Source organism: Trichechus manatus, unplaced genomic scaffold (genome assembly GCF_000243295.1).
Source record: "Trichechus manatus latirostris isolate Lorelei unplaced genomic scaffold, TriManLat1.0 scaffold00056, whole genome shotgun sequence".
Lineage (NCBI taxonomy): Eukaryota > Metazoa > Chordata > Mammalia > Sirenia > Trichechidae > Trichechus > Trichechus manatus.
In genome coordinates, this window is record NW_004443992.1 from 3,788,880 (window position 1) to 3,806,961 (window position 18,082).

The 18,082-nt window shown below is 38.2% G+C and overlaps 1 protein-coding gene across 1 annotated transcript in view; it reads right to left on the reverse strand.

Annotated features, from left to right (window-relative positions):
- The window catches only part of HECW2 (HECT, C2 and WW domain containing E3 ubiquitin protein ligase 2), a 438,203-nt gene extending 420,856 nt beyond the window's left edge, over positions 1-17,347 (reverse strand). The window contains exons 1-2 of the mRNA XM_004378178.2: positions 15,005-17,347; positions 8,060-8,111 (exon numbers count right to left, since the gene is read on the reverse strand). The gene's annotated coding sequence lies outside the window, so the exon portion shown is untranslated. The remainder of the gene's footprint in view (positions 1-8,059; positions 8,112-15,004) is intronic.
- Positions 17,348-18,082: the final 735 nt, after the last annotated feature.

Consider the following 18,082-nt stretch of genomic DNA (forward strand, 5'->3'; position numbering starts at 1 on the left):
CATTTGATAATCTAGGGTTTCAGGATTGTTGATTCTCTGTTTGGCTTAGTTTTTCGGATCTTTGTTGTGGAGGGACGGCGTGGTGCTTCTGCCTAGACCGCCATCTTGCCGGAGACCTCTACAACTCACTTTTAAATAGCTGAGAAAATATATGTATGTATGTATACAATGACAGAATGCTAAAAATTGATTGACCTAGATGAAGATCATGAGTGCTTTTTTTTTTTATTTCAACTCTTCTGCAATTTGAAAACTTAATCAAAATTAAAAGGTGGGAGAAAGAGAAGTTTTTTTTAACATTTATTAATGTTTTTTCTCATTCCCTCTTAACCTCATTTTTTCCAATAAAGTTTATATTCCTCAACCTCATGCCTCCTACTACAGAAGTTTCCTCTAATAACTTACCCTTGGAGTTTGGTGGAGATGACAGTAATCTCTAAACTATGCATTCAATATTCCAAATTTATATAAATCAAGTCAAAAAGTATATTTAAAAAATAAAATAGAGCATCAAATAAAAGTTTAATGAGGAGACTAGACTAGTAGACAATACATTGCAGGTTGAATGCTAATTTCTATTTCTGCGTTTGATTTTTTTCCCGAGGCAAGCACTTTAACTATTTCTTCACAGAGATAGTTAACAAAAGCCTAAAACATTAACAACCAAGTCCAACCTAGCTGTTACAAGGCCAGTGACCACAGGAGCCCCATAACTTTCTCATTCTATCTAAAGGTGGTCTTAAGTTCACTCACAAAATAAGACAGCAGCTAGTCCAGAAATCAAGAATCGAAAGTTGCAAGTTAAATCAATAAGGACTCAAGCTAAATTTGGGGGATTTAATCTAAAATTGATGATGACAAAGCACATGGCACACATATTCTCTTTTGGCATTTTGCCCAAGAAACCGCAAACCAAGGAAGGATTATTTTGCAACATATGAACATACTTCAGAAATGCTCAAAAAATAACATTTAACATGTTCTTCACTTGCTTTTTTCTTATGTCCTGATCATCAAAGAAAGTAGGGGACTCATGCACAGACAGATATAAAGGTCAGCTTCCTCATCTTTAAAACACATTTCCAAGGAAAATACTCCAGTGTTTACAGCCTTCATAAACCTCACTTCGTAGACTCTGCTTTAGCTAAATTAACGTACCATTTTACAAAACTAATGAAAATCCCTCAGTAACTTCCTGGTCACTTTTCATCTTCATTTCCTTACCAAAAACTGCGTTCTGTTAAGAACTGCTTTAAAAAACTGTCATGAGTGATCTTTGGCAATTAACAGGCTGAAATTAATTAATTAACATAAAGTTATCTTTCTTTATAAAATAATAATTAGTTATGAAAGATTAAAGACAATCATTTGTAACGGATTCAAATGTTTCATTACACAATAAAATCTGCAAGACCTTGAGCTTGTATGAAATGGAAACCTGTCAGAAAAGGAAGACTCAAATATTTTCCACTAACAGAGCAATAAAAAGTGGTCTGTCAAAGGCAGAAAACTAGCGATACCCAGAAAAACAAGGCAGTCCGGTTGAGTTCCAGCTCTCATAGGTTCCACTGTATCTACTAATGGCAATAATACATACTATACTCAAAGAAACACGATATTAGATTACTTTCCCTACTTTCAAACTCAGGAAGTTTAAAATATTAGCAAATTCTCTCTACTTCAGTATATGTTTAAAAATTTCAATCAAAAAGTTTTCTTTTTAAGTTAGTAAGAGGTTTTATTTGTTTATTCCTGTCCCCAGCCAAATATCAGGAAAACAACCTTTAAAATTACAGAGGCCTTTCAGAATTCTCACTTCTGCAGCAAATCCATATGCTTAGATTATCTTGCCAAATAAATGAATTGCTTCTAGCAACGACCCATTTTAAAAGAAAAAAAAAAAAACTAAAATTTTTGCAAGTGAAATTAAATTACTCTAATGGGCTACTTACCTCAAAACCTACTTTGTTTATCTACATAAAACCATTCAAAGAGATAGCATGAAAGGCTGTGCCATTAATAATATATTTAAGAAAAAAAAAAAGCTAAAACAAAAAACCTAGATGCTATGCTTCTATAATATCTGTGGTCTCTACATATTTAGTTCAGTGCCATAGCGACCCTAGAGAACAGAGCAGAACTGCCCCATAGGGTTTCCAAGGAGCGACTGGTGGATTTGAACTGCTGATCTTTTGCTTAGCAGTTTATCACTTAACCACTGCACCACCAGGGCTCCAGTTCAGTGTCTGATACTACTTTAAACAGTACAATTTTCTTGAACCAAAATAAACATTGCTTGAGAGTTCTTTAAGCATTAAATAACAAAAAAACAAGTTACCCTTGTCGTTAGAAAAATATTTTAATAGTTAAAAGCTAACATTTATTGTGCATATTTTATATGCCAAAGACTGTGTAAGTAATTTATATGTATTTCCCCACCTAACCCTCAAGATAACAGTCTGAGGTAGATATTATTATCACCACTACTTTAGAGATGAAGGAAGGAAAATTCAGAGAACTGTGGCAGATTGCTTTGTGTTCCCCAAAATCTAATCTCTCCTTCTTTCTTAATAACAGTTACTGGCCAGCCAGCTGGAGAATACATCTGCCAGTCCCCTTTCAGTATAGGCATGGTCATGAGACTAAGTTCTAACCAACAGAACATGAGCAAAAGTGATATGTGCAACTTCCATGTCACTTGCTTCTCTCCCTCTTCACAGGCTGGAACACAAATGTGGAACTGGGGCAGCTTCAGTTACGCAGATAAGACCACACCCTAAGTGATGGCAGAACAACAAAGTTAAAAAAAAAAAACAAAAAAAACCCAGGATACCCTGAACTATCTCTTTGAGCAGCATTGAAAGACCTTATCCATCCTGGACTACCTGTCTACCTCAGGAAGAAATATGACAGAAATATTAGAGAGAAATAAGCTTCTCCCTTTATTGGGCCACTTTTGGGGTACTGTCCATTGCAGCAAAGGAGTCCTGGTGGTACAATGGTCAAGTGCTCAATTGCTAAACAAAAGGTCAGAGGTTTCAACCCACCAACAGCTCTGTGAGAGAAAAGGCCTGGAGATCGGCTCCCATAAAGACTACAGCCTAGGAAATCCTGTGGGGCAGCTCTACTCTGTCCTATAGAGTGTTATGAGTCAGAATCAACTCAATGGCACACAACAACTATTACAGCATCTTAGTTCATACCCAAATTGTTGCAGAAATTGGTACCAGAAGTGGGGTGCTATTTGTTTCATATCAAAATATGAGGCATCAGCTTAGCAGATATCTGGTAGGTAATAAGAAAGCAGATGCTGCTAACTGAAAAGAGTTATAAACTGGTGACCCTTGCTTGTCACAGTAAAACATTTAACAAATCTGTCATCTGAATAACCTGGAAGGCAGACCAGGACATACACCTACAGAACCTAGTGCTCTAAGAGAAGTAAATGGCAAGTGCCAGAATGGGATATTTCCATAATTTCAGGGTGTTCAACCAGACTTACTTGGTACCTAACATTGATATGGACCCCTGGTGGCACAGTGGTTAAGAGCTCAGCTACTATCTAAAAATTGGCAGTTTGAATCCACAAGCCACTCCTTGGAAACCCTATGGGGCAGTTCTACTCTGTCCTATAGGGTGACTATGAATCGGAATCAACTCAATAGGAACAGGTTTAGTTTATTGGTTTAACAACGATATGGGTTACTGTCACAAAGAAACTTTGAAACTAATTATATTCTTTGGCAAAAATCATAGGCTTCCTTACCTCATACAATAAAGATGTCAGTAACAGAGTACCTTAATAAATCTGCTCCAGATTAATTTCACTCCTCTCTCGATGATAATTAGAAGCACTAAAGAAAATCTCACATTTTAGAAACTCAGAAATAGAATATTTTATGTCTTAAAGCTTGGAAGAAAACAATTTTTCAATCTTATATATCTCAGTTGTCCAGTAAATCTTTTACTGTTTCACTTTAATGTTATGCATATCTAAAAATAATTAATAAAAGCAATCATTCAAATTTATTTCCTTGAGAACCACTGAACTGCTTCAATTGGAGATTTTTCATATTTTGCTTCACTTGTTCTCTCTCACTATCTTTTATTTCCAAATTTATCTAAGGATCTGTTAGAACTTTTATAACTGCATTCAAAGTCAAGTATGTGTTTCTTAAAACATTGGGAAAGAAGTCATTAGGCGCTATATATATGTATATATAAATATATATAAATACATAAATTCTCTATGATGTGGTAGTTATTTTTGTATTCCCTTGAGTCCTAAAAACATCTCAAATCGTGCTGCCAACTTAAAAACTCACAGTACTTAATTTCACCCACTCCTACCTACTGCAAAATGGAGACTAGAAGCATGAATAAAATTATAAAATTAAATGGGAGAAAACAAAGAGCCTAAAAAAGCACTAGGCAAAAACCTAAGAAATAAAATAGAAATGAAAACTTTATCTCAAATGTCAACTTCTCCTTGATATACAAACACCAAAAACTATCCAAGATATGCCTTCTGTCTACTTTTTCACCGGATACTTTTGTATCCTTCTGGTGTATTAGGAACGTATGTATTTTTCTCTTAGAAAATCCTTATGTCATCATATTCTTTATTTTCCTGCTATGATAAAAAAAAAAAAAAAGTTCACATGACAAATAAGGAGATCATATCCTAATATCAGCTTTACCACTAAGGTAACTGTCATGGATTGAATTGTGTCCCCCAAAAATGTGTGTATTAATATGTCTAGGCCATGATTCCCGCTATTATGTGATTTTCCACCATTTTGTCATGTGATGTGATTTTCCTATGTGTTGTAAGTTCTGCCTCTATGATGTTAATGAGGGGGGATGGGTGGCAGTTGTGTTGATGAGGCAGGACTCAATCTACTGAATTGGATTATGTCTTGAGCTGGTTTCTTTTGGGATATAAAAGAGACAAGTGAGCAGAAAGACAGTGAGACCTCATACCGCCAAGAAAGCAGTGGCAGGAGCTGAGCACGTCCTTCAGACTTGGGGTTCCTGCGTGGAGAAGCTCCTAGTCCAAGGAAAGATTAATGAGAAGGACCTTCCTCCAGAGCTGACAGAGAGAGAAAGCCTTCCCCTGGAGCTGATGCCCTGAATTTGAGCTTTTAGTATATGTTACTGTGAGGAAATAAATTTCTCTTTGTTAAAGCCATCCACTTGTGGTATTTCTGTTACAGCAGCACTAGACAACTAAGACAGTAACCCTATGTCCCACACTACCAAGTGTACCTGCTGTCCCAGTGTAAGTATCACTCTCAAAAGTGTCCCAAATTGGAGGATAAATTATAATGGACTATTACTAACTAGATGTGTGAACTTGCATCAGTCACCAAATTTCTACGGGACTCAGTTTCTTCTTTGCCAAATGTGAATAACCTACACTATAATTTGCCACTGTGATAACCATAGAGGATAACACGTGTGAAAGAACACGGAAAAGGAGAAGTTCTATATTGCTGTTAGTGCTGTTGAGTGGGCATGGTGACTTTATGTATAACAGAATGAAAAGTTGTCCAGTCCCATTGTCATCTTCATGACTGTTGGTATGTTTGAGTCCACTGTTGTGGCTATTATGTCAATCCATCTCATTTAGGGTTTCCCTTGTTTCTGCTGACCCTCTTCTTTACAAAACCAGATGTCCTTTTCTAGTGATTGGTCCACCCTAATAATGTGTCGAAAGCTTAGACAAGTTCTACATAAACCTAAGTTATTATTAATAAAAACACAAGAGGAACCCAAATGCATTCTAAGAAGGAGGGGTTGGCACTGTTCCTCTTTAGCTTGCTTTGCATAGTACCAAAGGTAGTGCACTATATACTAAAAGAAGTGACTGTAAATGTAGAAAGTCACTTAATTTTGTAGTGTCCCATTTCCTTATCTATAAAATAAAATGGATATACTAGATGATCCATAGCGTCCTTTCCAAGATTAGGAATGTTATGATCATAATCACTTTAGTCCATTCCCTTAAAATATCCTAGACATACCATTTATGCGGCATCTATCAAACTGGCTACACTCTGAATTCACAATTTTCTTGACCTCAATCACATTCACAAATCTAACTTAAAATCTTACTTGGTTGGGACAGCACATAGTTGATTAAAACTTGTTAATTATTTTCCCACTTTTTAAAATAAGAAAATTTCACATAAAAATTTCTATTTCTGACTTTTCTTGAAAAACTGGCATATCTAGCATCTTAGGGCAATAATCTACAAAAAAAATTTATAGAACCTAAATTTTATTCATTTAGGTACCTAACTCTTCTCTTCAATCACCAGTTTAGTTACTAAGATTCTTCAGAATCATGTATCTTAAATTAGGTCATCAAGCACATGCAGCTTCTACCTTGGTAGTAGCACCTGGGGTCTTAAAAGTCTGTGAGCTGACATCCAAGATACTCCACTGGTCTCACCCCTTCGGGAGCAAGGGAGAATGAAGAGAACAGGATACAAGGAAAAGATGAGTCCAAAAGGACTAATGGACCACAGCTACCAAGGCCTCCACCAGACTGAGTTCAGTACAGCTAGATGGTGCCCGGCTACCACCATTGACTGCTCTGACCGGGATCACAACAGAGAGTTCTGGACAGACCTGGAGAAGGATGTAGAATAAAATTCTAACACAAAAAAAAAAGACCAGATTTACTGGCCTGAAAGAGACTGGAGAAACCCCGAGAGTATGACCCCCAGACACCCTTTTAGCCCAGTGGTGAAGTCACTCCTGAGGCTCACCGTTCAGCCAAGGATTGGACAGCCCCATAAAATAAAACAGTACTAATGAGGCACAGCAGTCCAGGGACAAGGACTGGAAGGCAGGAAGGTACAGGAAAGCTGGCGATAGGGAACTCAAGGTTGAGAAAGGATAGTGTTGACATGCTGTGGGGTTGTTAACCATTTTCATACGGCAATATGTGTACTAACTGTTTAATGAGAAACTATTTATTCTGTAAACCTTTATCTAAAGTACAAAAAGAAAAAAAAGAATTATCTCTGTGAGATCAAATTGACAACAGCAACTCAAAAGGTTTGATGGAAAGCCTAGGGGACAGTGAGTTGAAGATAATGGTGATGGAATAATCTGGAAAAGGATAGTGAGAAGAGCAGCACAACTGGAAGAATGTAATCAATGTCACTGAATTGTACATGTAGAAATTTTTGAAATGGTGTACCTTTGGCTATGTATATTTTCACCAAAAAAAAAAAAAGTCCTCCAAGGTTGAGAAGGGAGAGTGTTGACATGTTGTGGGATTGTTAACCAATGTCATAAAACAATAGGGGTACTGACTGTTTAATGAGAAACTTGTTTGTTCTGTAAACCTTCATCTAAAGTACAATAAAAAAAAATTGAAAAAAAGCACATGCAGCTCCCTTATTTTATGTCTCTTTATTTCTCTTACTTAGTAAAGGTCTATCTGGTCCCTGAGACGACCAAAACACCCTGCCTCTTCTTAGCGCTTTGCACTCAAAAAACCACCTCACTGTTCTACTGGTCCAGAGCAGGGGCTGCAAGACTGATACAGGCAGCACACAAATCTTATTTAGCCTGAACTCTGCTTTTTTTTAAACATTTTAATTACTTGCCAACATTATAATCAAACGATTTTACATAAAATTACATTTTTAGCTTTGTTTAAAAATCATAAGATTTGGCCATGCTGAGCACAAATTTCCATGTGGCAACTATCTGCTGAACTGGGAAGGGACATCTCCTTTCTCCTTTGGTGAAGTTTGCTTCCCCCGGACACCATGATCTCATCATTCCACAAGGTTTCCATCCAAAGCACACTCACTGGTTTCATCTGTTACCTGCTGGCCCTGAAGTCTTTAAACTTCAAATCCAGGGACTTAGAAGTTTTTTCCTAATCATAAAGAGAAGACTTTTCCTCCTATCCCTTAATTTTAGGCTGCATGGCCATGTTTCTCTAACTCTGCCAACATCTTCTCATTTCTCACTCCAACAAGTAATTCAGCTTCCTGTACATCATCATGATTAACATCTAAGTATCATCTATTACCTGAATTACTCCAGGATACTTCCGCAAAGGCATCTTCTGGCCTGGCAAGCTCCTACATGAAACAGCATAATTTCAGGCCACAAAGCACAGACGACTCATCCAAGGACTGATGAAGTCTTCATTTCCAGACTCACTTCTCTTTGAAGATAAATACTCTTCTACATTCCTGAATTTAGATAAGCTAGAACAATGTTTCTCAAACTTTACTGTGCATACAACACATCTGGGGATCTTGTTAAAATACAGACTCTGATTCAGTAGGTCTGGCATGAGGCTGGCAATTCTGCATTTCTAACAAGTTCTCAGGTGATGCTGATGCTGCCAGTCTGTGGGCCAAACTCTGAATAGCAAGGAGCTAGAAGAGTTACAAGGAACCCTGGTGACACAATGGTTAAACGCTCAGCTGCTAACTGAAAGGCCAGAGGTTCGAATCTACCAGCCACTCCATGGGAGAAAAGACTGGCAATCTGCTCCTATAAATATTTACAACCTAGGAAACCCTATGAGGCAGTTCTATCTGTCCTATAGGGTCACTATGAGTTGTAATCAACTCGACGGCACACGACACAGAAGAGTTACAAGAGAAAAAGGACGTTTCTGAGATAGAATTATCTGAATGAATCAGACCTCTAGAACTTGACTCTCTGCCATTAGTTAGTCTTTTGGCATCCTGTGCCAGCTTAATATCTGATTTTATAAATAATAACATTTCATAGTGGTCCATGAGGAAGAAACAGATGGTTACTCCAGTCATTATGCACTGGCTATTGTATATTCACTACATGATCAATACTGAGCATTAGACAGTGGCATCAGCCAAGCTTAAAATAGAGCTGGCAAGAAGACTAATTTGAAAGAAAATAACTAGTGAACCACTTAAAACAGCAGATGATTAAGATCTTAATTGCTATAAAATAGTGATTCTCAAGGGGGTGGCATATCAGCATCTGCGGAGAAGATGTCAAACTAAACACGCTTTTCTCCAATGCTTTCCAGAAGACTATGATACTCACTCTACCCCTACCCTTACTGTCAATCAGTGTCAAGGGAAGCTACATTTACTAATAACCAAAACCAAAAACCAAACCCACTGCCGTCAAGTCGATTCCAACTCATAGCGACCCCACAGGACAGAGTAGAACTGCCCCATAGAGTTTCCAAGGAGTGCCTGGTGGATGTAAACTGTGACCTTTTGGTTAGCAACTGTAGCACTTAAACACTATGCTACCAGGGTTTCCACATTCACTAATAGGAATGTTATATTCTGCAGAAGGGTAGGCTGAGGGGAACAAAAAAAAATGAAAATGTCTATTTTCAACTTTTATACAGAAGGGCAACAGAGAAGAAGGCAGGAAGAGTAAGTAGAATTGGTGGGCATTCCAGATGGGAGGTCCTTCCTGTGGTGAAAGCACTAAAGCAGAGATGAGTCTGGGCTATTTATGGAACACCTGCCTAATTAAAGGAAACCAGAGTGTCCCACTCAGCCCCCCTTCCCTACTCTGAGTGGAAGAAGCATGGAAACTGTCTCCTAAGAACTTAATGACCACCTGTTAAGAATACTGAAGAGTGGTTAAGAGCTTCGCTGCTAACCAAAAAAGGTCAGCAGTCGAATCCACCAGCCACTCCTTGGAGACCCCATAGGGCAGTTAGTTCTACTCTGTCCTATAGGGTCGCTACGAGTCGGAATCGATAGCAACAGGTTTGGTTTTTATTTCTATAAAAGAAGGCTGAACTGGTTTGCCTCTCAGATTCTTCCTAATTGTTTTTCAACTGCTGAACAAAAAAATTCAGTTTTCCTCTGACACTCTAACCTGAATCATTTGCCTTTCCTGCTGTTGACCACAAGGGAGAAGTGAAGAGAATGTGTCTGTGTAAAAATTACTATAAATTTAAGGAAAAGATCCCGAAAACACCACATCAGGTTAAGCATTCTGCTGCTACTCAGCACCCTCATTTTTTGAGACTATTGTCATACGTCTTCTTTTCAACTCTGTCATCGATCATCTCTGTGACTCCTCCATGAGCCCAGTCCAAATCATCCTCATCCCTCTCATGTAGGCAAGTGGTGAATTACACGGCAGGTCTTCCCTGACCACTTCACCCGAAGGAAGTCTGTCACACTCTATTCTCCTCTCTACACTAACAGCAATTATCATATTTTTCAACTACGGTGTTTTTTGTTTTTGTTTTTCATTTTTTACTTAGGAAATAATTCAAATATATAGAAAAGCTCAGAAGTTAATATAACAGTTGTCCATATACCACCACCCAGATTTAACAAATGCTATTATTTTCACCACATTTGCTTTGCAGTTATATATTTATTTATACCTTTGCGGCCTGTCTCTCCCACTAGTCTCTGCTTTTTTCTGGGCAGGGTGATATCTGATTATTAACCTCTTTTATATCCAGTACTTAGTGTAGAGCCTGGCACACATGAGGCTCTCAATATATGTTTGTCAATGAATAATGCATGAATGACTTCTTTCTTAAAACTGAATAATGGCCATGAGTGTAGAAGGGTTATTAGATAAAAGACAATGATCAGATAGTCTCCATCTTATTAAAGTCCAAAAATGAGGAAACAAGTCTTTATTGAAGAATGGATGTTTCAATTTAAATGTGTGCTGTTACCAGATACTGCACATTAGCATGTGTTAGATGAGCATGATACTTAACTTCCCCTTCTCTAGAAGTCCTTTTCCTCTTAACCTAGATAGTGCAGATATCTGTCTAAATACATGGAGATACAGGAGATAAGCTCTCAAGCTCTCTTCTTGCTTGAAGGTGCCAACTCAATGGCTTGAAGCTAGAAAGAATAAAGGGAGGGGAGGGGAGGAAGGAAGGAGAAAGGGAGGAAGAGAGGGAGAGCCTCTGCAGGGAGAATCTAAGACACTAGCAACCAACCAACCAAATAGTTGCCATCAAGTCGATTCTGACTCATGGCGGCCCCATGTGTGTCAGAGTAAAACTGTGCTCCATAGGATTTTCAATGGTTAATTTTTCAGAAGTAGATCACCAGGGCTTTCTTCCAAGGCACCTCTGGGTGGATTCAAACCACCACAGAGTAGAACTGCCCCCATAGGGTTTCCAAGGAGCAGCTGGTGGATTCGAACTGCTGACCTTTTGGTTAGGGGCCATAGGTCTTAACCACTTCACCACCAGGACTCCTTCAGTTAACAGCCAAGCGCATTAACCATTTGCATCACCAGGGACTCCAAAGACCACTGGAGATCATTTATTTTTTTCTAGGTTCGACCAAAGGAGATCTAGATTATGGCCTGAAAGCCTTTGAGTACCAATTCCATTTGTCTGAAACAAAGCCAAGCCTAAGGCAAAAGTATAAGAAGCACTGTCTCCGATTTTCATACTCCTCCACCTCCTTCTCCCTGTACCCACTGTCACCTAGAGTCCTAATGCAGAACCCTAAAAGCCTGGGTTTCTTCCACTATGTTTACCTACATGCTCTCAAATGCCAAGTGTACACCTGCACCCTCTCCTCACCAAAATTCACTGGATCTAAGTTTTACTACTTTGAGCTTTTGTTCTCCCAATGGGTCAATGAAAGATAATATGCTTATTATTTAAAGGACTGTCCATTACTGAGAATATTACATCATTAATCCTTTATTGTCCATGCGGACTTCCACTCTCTAATAAAAAAAAAGTCATAGTCTAAGATTGTGGTAGACTGTTCTATTTGTTAACAATTCTTCCTCCCCACCCTGTCCTTGCCATGGTTTACTGTGGGCAGAGTACATTACTGACATATGCCACTTAATTTAACAGAATTAGTTTCTAACCAGTGTCATGAAGAAACATTTTTAACCTTACTCCACAGATAAAATATTATATAAGCACCTTTCCCCCAAACAGCTAGCATACGTCAGCGTAGAGAAGCAGTCTTATACTTTGCCCGTCACTTTGCACAGTAGACTCATATACTCAGGGACCACAATTTGGCTGTATTCACAGTTTTCACTATTTTCTTTAGTATTTCCTCAGATCAGAAGGCACTACATCTCTCTCTGTGAATTGAGTAACATGTGGATTGGCTTCTAGGTGCAACTTGTATTCTTCACAAAGCCATTACCTTTTTACAGGTACATGAAACTGATGCTGTCTGTCCTGAGCAACTTTTCCAGTTTCATAAACAATGGTTAACCAAAAGAAAAATCTCTTCCTTTACAGCACCGGTTTTCAGTGATAAATGAACAAAGCATCACCAAGAACTTCTCCCTGAACATATGCCAAAAGCTTACTCATTCTCTGCATGACACCAGTGGTTTCATCCAACCATAAAGTGAAATACCTGCTTTGCTCTTCCACACTCTACTCCACTGATACTATGCAACAGCCAACAGTGTCATTTGACAAAGGAATTTTGTCAATAACTTCTGGTTTCTCTCTAAGGACAATGTTTGTCTTTCCAGTTGATTTTCAAAGTGTCTCTTCAATAATATGACTCATACTTATTTTTGCTACAAGGATCTTTTAATGACACTACTAGAGTTTTGGTCTCTCACTTACCTTTAGCAATATAATACATTAATTTTGTAAAGGAAAGCACTATTGTGTGCTTGTTCTGGATAACTTCAATAGTGTAACAGAGAAGCCACTGTGCTTTGTTTGAAAATGACACAAAAACATCCATGGCTTCATGCCACTATTGGACAAAGTTTCACAACAGGCAACAACTGGAGATTGGGAGCAAATGGATGGCAAGTCCAATAAAAAACTTTTGAGATAGTCATTGTCATACTTCATTTGCACTTTTCAATTTCAACTATTATTTGAAACCTTCGTTCCTACAGATTCCCTTGTCTGTACACATACAGACTCACGTTTCATATTTTCAGTGAGATCCAATTCATGTATGTTTATGACATTCTGAACTGCAGCATTTACATTACTATCTTTATCACTATTTTTTTACTTCAATGAACCATTTTTGAGCCACTGATCTATTTTTGTGAATGGGGATATGACTTAAAAATGGCCACAACAAAATATGCTATTTTAACACATAAATAAGCAAATGGCATAAAAATTATATTAATCTTGATGAAGTGCATCATTCACAAAATGTAAGCTTTATACACTGATCAGTGCAGTCCTTGCAATACAAACATATATTTAATACTATAGTGAATCTAAAGAACATAATGGGATTTCTGTTGAAATCATCATTACTCTCATATCTCAAGGCCCTACATGTTCTGCCACACCAACTCTCTGGTCTCATTTCCTCCTCACCCCTGATCATTCCACTCTATCATGATGGTCTTCTTGAGAATCTTCGAACACAGCCCAACAAATTGCCGTCTTTGGTCCTTTGCACTGGCTGTTCCCGCTTCCTGGAACAGTCCCTCAGATATCTGCATGAATATCTTCTCTCACCTCCTTTTATGTCTTTGTTTAATGTCTCTTTCTCCATGAGGCCTACTCTAATCACATTTATCCTGTTCTACTTTTTCTAGTTATCCTGCTTATCTTGTTCTACTCTTTCTTCCAAAGTACTCATCTCCTTCTAACATGCTATATAATTTACTGATTTATTTGGTTTATTATCTGCCTCCCACCCCCGGCTCCCAATAGAAGGAAAACTCTGCAAGGACAGGGGTCTTTGTTTTGTTAATTATTATATCCCCAACAGCTAGATCTGAGACTGATTCACAGAAGATGGTCAATAAATATTACATGAATGAATGATTTTTTTTTACATTTTTCTCTAACTGCCAAACTGTCTATGGATCTTACTTTGAGAATTAAATAGAAATTAGTGAGCCACTAAAAGTTTTTAAAAAAGAAAATGACGCCAACAAATTAGTATTAGAACTAGATAAAATAGGGAGATCAGAAGATGATTTGAAGTTTGAAAAGGATGGAGGCAGAAGGCTTAGTTAAGAAATCAGTCCATGAAAGAGATGATAAAGGCCACAATTTTCCATATGACTAGGCCATCTTAAGTGGTTTATTTATTTCATCCCATAATACACATATCTACAGACATATATGATCAATGTTAGTGTATACATATTCACACGTATACATATATGCATGCACACTTACGAATATATATGTTGAACAAATCTAGAAAAAACAAAGTACAGTTTTCCAACAGATGTGTATTCTTCATACAAAAGCTAATGACTTGGGTCAGAATTAAGGCCTAGTATATACTTGTTGATTGGGCATCCCTTCCAGTTATTACCCCCTTTTACTCTCAAAAGTATCCAGGTTAGACAGAATTTCAGGTTCTCATGGTATCCAGACTTTGGGGAGCCACTGAGGCTGGATGATCCCTGCCCCACCCACCCCCCCAAAAAAAAACTATTTTTCTGAGATAATCTTTAAACCTTAAATCAAAACTATCCCGAGATCATCTTTAAATCAAACAATGGTTTAGCTTAATTAGAAAAAAATGTCTGCCTTGAGCACTGTGCTCTTTTAAAGAATTATCTATATAGGATCAAACTGAACAGCAACTCAAAAGGTTAAATGAGAAGTTTAGGGGCCAGTGAGTTTATGTTAATGGTGGCGGAGTAACTTGGAAAAGGATAGTAAGAATGGTTGCACCACTTGAAGAATGTAACCAATGTCACTGAATTGTATATGTAGAAATTGTTGAATTTGTGTATGTTTTGCTGTGTATATTTTCACCAAAAAATAATAATATTTTGTTCAAAGTATCCAGGTTTGGAAAGAAATATTATATGATCACCCTACTTACATAGGAGTTACATAAGTTTCTTCTTATTCAGGCATGCTGCCCAAATTTTTGAGAACTTCAGTGGAGCCATAATCAATTGTAACACCTACTGGTCAGCGCTGTAAGTGCACTATTTCAAACTGATGATTCTTTAGCAAAAGAGTACAACTACTGCAGAAGTAAGTGCCACAGTTTTCATATATTGAGCTTTGGTACAGAAACCAAGTACTCACCAGGTCAACTACACAATCTCAAATCCTGGTGGGATTTTTCACGTAATAAACAAACACACCAAGTTCTCCTTCTCTGTAAGCCCTCTGTATGAAATGCTGAGGCCCAAATCCAAGACGGAAGTCAGAAGAGACCACAGGAAACAAAGGCCCTTCTTTTATCCTTGTGGCCCAGAGAGCTGGGAAACTAGAAGAATGTGGAGCCAGGTCTTCACAACAGTGCTTGCATTCTGGACTCGCAGAGTATTCAAAACCTAGATCAAATAATACATTATGAAACTTGCATTCACATCTGCAAGAGCCACACATCAGTCAGGCCTGCAGACACGTTTTGTGGAAGCTGCTCTCCCAAATCACAAGAGTTGTCCCAATCTGTGTCAGTCTTAGGTTAATGTTGTTGGGTGCTGTTGGGCCAATCTGACTCATAGTGACCCCATGTGACAGAGCAGAACTGCCCCACAGAGTTCCCTAGGCTGTAATCTTTACAGAAGTAGATCGCCAGGACTTTCCCCCGAGGAGCCACTTGGGGGGTTCTAACCGCCAACCTTGCAGTTAGCAGCCAAGTGTTTAACCGTTGTGCCACCAGGGTAAATGCTGATTTTTACTGTGCATATTGCGCCTGAAGACACAGCTTAGAGCCATAATAGACACACTTTAGGATAAAACTATATTATTTCCTGTATGTGGAAATAGATGACAAGCAATCAATTACATTATTCTTCCATCTTCGTTACTATTTCTATTTTCCTTGTTTCCTATTTAAATTTTTCTTATTCTTTTTATCTTTGCATTTAACAAACGAAAAACTGAAATAAAACAAGACACAAAATATAACGTCAGGAGAAGGGTGATGAAGAAAATAGTAAAGATTTCTTAATACCTAGGGTGACCATATACTTTATCATCCAAACCAGGGCATGTTTAAATGTTGAAAGGAGGCACTTTTGATAATTAAGATAGGTCAATAGAAAGAAACTGGAACTGCTGCAGGCAAACCAGGAGGTCTGGTCACCCTTCTAATCCCTTGCTCACATCCTTATTCAAGAGGAATCCTTGGTACAATGAAGCAATCTCTGGCTGCTGCCTGTTAGGTCAACCAACTTCAAATATGCCTAGTCCTCTCTCTTTCAGCCCCAGACCTGGTATTTGACAACAGCGCTGAAAGATTTTCACTCAACACTGACATTCCCTATCCAACACATCACACAAAAGTAATTCCATTTTTTCCCAGGAAAGCAGGTGGCAAAGCACTAGAATGTGGATCCAGGCCACAGCAAGCACGAGACAAGGAGCCTCTAGTTCCTCTACAAGGCTTATTTCACATACAGACAGAAACCTGGAGAGAGGATACATATATACCAGTCACAGAGTTAACAAGTATTTTGAATGTTAGAGCCTCTCATTAGTGCCAGGGCAAAGACTGAAACTGGACAGAACCCAAAAGCCACCTCTCCTGCAAAGCACATCCATCCAGAACAAATGTCCATAGCATCTGTCCGCAGGTACAGTAACAACTTAGTTTCTTTGCCTTTTGCTAAGATCAGCGCAAAACGCTTTGAAAAATGTAAGATATGCGTCTCTCCCAAGATCATACTGCCCAAATTAAAGAGTCAATGCTTACTTTTTATTTCATGCCTCCTGTTCAGAGGGGCCAAACATTAAACATGTTTTTCATTAAACTTAGTCCTGTGTCTTGTTGAGTATTAATTTATAGGAATATTTTCCCTCAAATTAATAAAGAGGTTATCACCAAAGACACACTGTAAAGAGGGATGACCAACTTTGTCATCTAACTGCAATCTACACCACACTGAGTATCTACAATGTTGGTAGAAGGAAAGCTCCAGCTGGCTTATTTCAAGTGTTTAGAATGACTTTGATTTCTTCACTGATCCACAGTCATTCATAAAGATTCATTGCCAAAGGCTACCCAAAGCTGTGATGGAGGGGAATGATAAAGCAAATGTCTTTGGCTGTTAAATCACTATAGAAGTAGAGCACTGTTTATAACTGAGAATCTGACGACAAATGCTGGGGGTTAAGGAAATACCTGTCAGAGAGATAGTAGAAGAAACCTCATTACATACAAGATCAAATAAGTCCTTCCATCTATGATTCTAAGGAGTCATTTGTATGACACCTTGGCCATACAAGAGCTAAGAAACATAATGTTTTTCCCCTCTTAAAATGTTAGGACAATTTTAAGTTCAAAGACATTTTTGTTATATGCCTGTTTAAAATGCCTCACATAACCACGATTGAGGCTAAACTGTGCCAAACTCATAATCAAGACAAACGGCTGAATGACGTCTTAAATGGTCAAAAGAAGAAATTAATTAATTACAGTGCTTGAATGGTAAGGTTACAATGTCTCCTTTGGGAGGTCAAAATTATGTCTTCCCCGCCCTCAACCCCACCCTGCCCCACCTCCCAACAGTGAAGTGGATAATTTCTGAGGAATACAATGACCCTTTATGCCTGGCTTCTCCTGTCTGCTAGGGATGCCATCTGTCTCCCACTCTATATAAACAATCCCTGCAGGAATCTTCTGATGACCAAACAGATTAACAAATGCCAGATTTTCACGCTACTGACAATATCCTCATCCAGATCAGGCCTCTTTAACAACTCCAAAATTAAGCCTAATAACTGATCTTTGTTTATAGGGAATGCCAGTGTCATTTTAAAGATAACCTCTCAGTACATAAAGCCATCTATTGGGAAGAGAAAAACTGGAGGGGGAAAAAAAACCCTCTCTAGGCAGAAGAAATGAGTCTTTGCGGGAATAACAGAAATAGTAAAAAGGAAATCATAAAATGGACAAATGAACACATGACATTTCATCTGGTCTGAGGACTCCGTTAATTATGCTAAAATATGGTTTCTTCTAAATGACAAATTATAGAAAACTATTCAAGAAAAGGCAAGTTTCACACTCTGACAATAAGAAACCAGAGGTCCCTTGACTCTAGGACAGTGAGCAGATACAGTACCCGGGAAGGCTAAAGGCTCCCGTGAAGTTTGCCTGCAGTCCACCTCTATTTATAATGATCGCCGATGCCGTCCTCCTCGAAGTTTAAC